Source organism: Anopheles ziemanni (genome assembly GCF_943734765.1).
Source record: "Anopheles ziemanni chromosome X unlocalized genomic scaffold, idAnoZiCoDA_A2_x.2 X_unloc_22, whole genome shotgun sequence".
NCBI lineage: Eukaryota > Metazoa > Arthropoda > Insecta > Diptera > Culicidae > Anopheles > Anopheles ziemanni.
Window position 1 is genome coordinate 347,501 of NW_026689788.1, and position 3,955 is coordinate 351,455.

Genomic DNA, 3,955 nt, shown 5'->3' on the forward strand with positions numbered 1-3,955 from the left:
GGACCAAGTATGGAACCCTGTGGGACTCCCGCCGACAATTCCCGGGTGACCGGACCCTCCGACGTCTCATAAACCAGTAGCCGTCCCCGAAACCAGCTTTCCAGTATCCGCTGCAGGCAGGCCGGAACGTGCTTTTCTTGCAGTGCTTTGGCGATGGACCGCCAGCTCGCCGTGTTAAAAGCATTGCGTACATCCAATGACACCACCATCAGACACTTGTTAGCCCTCCGATCCGTCATTCGGTGGGCCATCGCACGCTGGCCGGCCTCCTTAACACGTTCAATCGCCTGAATTGTAGACCTGCCCTTTCTGAATCCATACTGAGACGGCGACAGGCGAGGGTGATCTGGGTCTTCCAGGTGTTCGTTTAGGCGATCCAAGATCAGCCGCTCCAAGATCTTGCCTGATCCGTCGAGCATCCCAAGAGGCCGAAAGGATGACGGATCGCCCTGAGGTCTTCCGAACTTGGGTAGCAAAGCAAGTCGTTGTCGCTTCCAGTCAGCGGGAAAGGTGCATTGATCAAAGCACTCCTGGAACACGCGGCGGAACGTCTCCGTGTGCTCGCGAACAGCGACCCTCAGTGCCGCATTGATGATGCCATCGGGTCCCGGGGCCTTAGTGGGCACCATCCGCGCCGCGATCGCCAAGAGCTCCTCATCCGATACCTCCCTCACTGGCTCCTGCGTTGTCTGCCCCCAATCGACCCGATCCGGTGCAGGCCACTCAAAAGTGCCATGATCCGGGAAGAGTTCCGACACGACGTGCTGTAGAATCGCAGGATCTCGCTCCGGGGGGACGCGGCTACCCTTAAGGCGTGACGTTACCACCTTATAGGCAGTGCCAAAGACATTGTCCTCAGCTTCCGCAATCATCTCATCAAAGCTACGGTCCTTGCTTGCCTTGATGGCGCGGGCGAGTTCCTTCTTACAACTCCTGTGCCGTTCTCTGGCCAACTCTCGTTGTGCACCAGTTCCGGCAGTCAAAATCGCATCCTCAGATGACTTGCACTGCTCCCTGAGAAGGCCGATTTCCTGCGTCCACCAGTACATTTCCGGTCTCACCAAAAACTGCGCTGGCGGTGCCCTCTGCATCACCTCATCGCAGGCTCTAGTAAGTCCAGCGGTGAGAGTCGCCGGTGATACAGCCGCTTCGGCAAACCCGGAAGCCTGGAGCGCGATCTGGAAGGCTTCGGGATGGAATTGACGCAACTTCCATCTCGGTCCAATCTGCTCGCGTTGTCGCTGCCGGTCGCGATGCTGGTTCTGTTGTTGCGGTTGCCTCTGCTGATGTGGTGAAGCGCTGCTGACTGGTGTCGCGGATACGCTGAATCTCACGTATCTGTGGTCACTGTTGGTGAAAGTGTCGAGCACCCGCCAGTCGTTACCGGGTTCAATGGCCGGACTGGCGAAGGACACGTCGACCACACTTTCAGTAGCACTGCCGTTGCCGACGAACGTGGGCACACTGCCGCGGTTCAAGATCGCCAGGTCAAGCTGGTCGACGACCTCGGCGAGATCCTCACCACGCGGCTTCGTCCTCGCGCTGCCCCATCGCACGTGCCAGGCATTGAAGTCGCCCGCCAAGACTACGAGGGGGTGTGCTCTGGCCTCGATATCGATCTCGTCGAGCAGCCGCTGGTAGTCCTCGTCCGTCCATCCCGGTGTTGGTGGGGCGTAGCAAGAGATGAAGGTCACCCCCGCCACCTGGACCGACACCAGTCCTACCCTACTTGCCCAGACTCGCTGTATGGGCAAGGCTCCGGTCGTAATAACGGCTGCCTTCGCTGTCGAGTCCACCGCCCAGTTCCCGTTATTGGGTGGAACACGGTAGATCTCCGACGCCAGCACAATGTCGATCCTTAGCTCCCGTGCGGTCTGGAGCATGAGGTCTTGTGCTACCCTGCTGCGCGCCAAGTTGATCTGGAGGATCTTCAACCCAGCGTCACGCCCTCTAACAGTGGTGTTCGTAGCTAGCGGGAACATGACGGCTGGCTACTTCCGCTGCAAACCGGTGAACCTGTCTGATGTTGTCCGGAACACGTAAGGCACTTGGGGCCCGAGCTGCACTCCATGGCCTTGTGCTGCTTCGATCCGCACCGGAAGCAGCACTTGGAGTAGTCAGGGCCGGTGCACTCGCGAGAGCGGTGCCCCTTGCCAAAGCAGCGGTAGCAGAGCTGCTCTCCTGCAGGGACCGATGCGAGCGCCTGCACGACGCAACTCGTGTTCCCTATGGTGACCCGGTGACCGTCGAGAAGCTGGCACTGCCCGCGCGGCAGCTTGATATGGGCTTTCTGCAGCCCGTCGTACCGCCGCCACAGCCGAACTGCCTCGCCCGGAACCGTCAGCCCCGCCTGCCGCTTAATCGCCGAAATCAAGTCGTCGACAGTCGCCAGCATGTCGATTCCTGACAGGGATAACTGGCTTGTGGCCGCCAAGCGTTCATAGCGACGTGGCTTTTTGATCCTTCGATGTCGGCTCTTCCTATCATTGCGAAGCAAAATTCACAAAGCGTAGGATTGTTCACCCTTTCAAGGGAACGTGAGCTGGGTTTAGACCGTCGTGAGACAGGTTAGTTTTACCCTACTGGTGTGCAAGTACTATCTCAATGGAATTCCTGTGCAGTACGAGAGGAACCACAGGTACGGACCAATGGCTCAATACTAGTCCGAGCGGACTTTGGTATGACGCTACGTCCGTCGGATTATGCCTGAACGCCTCTAAGGTCGTAACCGAACCAGGCTGGTAGTATATGTATAGGAGTCGTTAGCTAGATGGCTAATAACATCACGAGACCGGATTGAGTCTTCTATAGACTCTTTCCATTTATTGGAAACCCTCAAACTGAGCCTATCGCGAGTGCGCTCGCCGAAGTACCTGAAGTGGGAAAAGGCGTTGTGCTTGCCGATCTTCCAAGAATAGTTTCGACTCCTAAGACCACCCGAAAACGACGGGTTTGCAGGCTGGGCGCTACGCATTGAAGAGAGATGTACATTTCGATCCTTTCAGGCGACCCATGCTTGGTGGTTGTGTGCGGTGTGCTCCCCCCGGGGGGCACATGCGGCATACCGTGTGTGGACTAGTTGGACCCACCCTTGCGGTGGACCGACCGGTCAGTGGTGTTTGCGGGTTAACACATGCGAGCGTTGCGGCCCAGAGGCCTTACCGCCTTTCACTGCGGGTTCGTCAAGAACTTGGAGATGGTCGCAACGCATCGGGTCCTCCCGGGGTACTTGGTGTTTGGATGCTGGCTTGGTGATTAAACACTTGATATTCCATCTTCGGATGAATTTCGGGTGTCACCTGTTGCCTAAGACCACTTGCATGTTTAGCTCGCCGTGGGGTAGCAAGCGTTGTGATCTAATGGCCTTACCGGGCAAACACTTTCGGTTCGTCAAGGACTTGGAGTGCCGGGACGGGTTGGCGGATCCATCACTCTGAGTATGCCGGGTTGATACTTGGGGTTGGTTTGGTTTTGGTGACCCAATACTAGATGTACCATCTCGGTGGTATGTCAGTATCATCTATACTCCAGACCACTTGCATGGTTAGCAAGCGTTGTGATCTAATGGCCCAACCGGGCAAACACTTTGGGTTCGCAAGGACTTAGAGTGCCGGGACGGGTTGGCGGATCCAACACTCTGGGTACCTCCGGGTACTTGGGGTTGGTTGAGGACTTGGTGAACAAACACTTGATATACACTCTCCGGATGTACTTCGGGTGTCACCTGTTGTCCGAGGCCACTTGCATGGTAGCAAGCGTTGTGATACAATGGCCCTACCGGGCAAACACTTTGGGTTCGCAAGGACTTGGAGTGCCGGGACGGGTTTGCGGATCCAACACTCTGGGTACCTCCGGGTACTTGGGGTTGGTTGAGGACTTGGTGAACAAACACTTGATATACACTCTTCGGATGTACTTCGGGTATCGCCTGTTGTCCGAGACCACTTGCATGGTT

At 56.9% G+C, this 3,955-nt stretch overlaps 1 pseudogene; it reads left to right on the plus strand.

Annotated features, from left to right (window-relative positions):
* LOC131291987 (large subunit ribosomal RNA) overlaps window positions 1–3,029 on the plus strand; it is an 8,496-nt pseudogene extending 5,467 nt beyond the window's left edge.
* The last annotated feature ends 926 nt before the right edge of the window (window positions 3,030–3,955 follow it).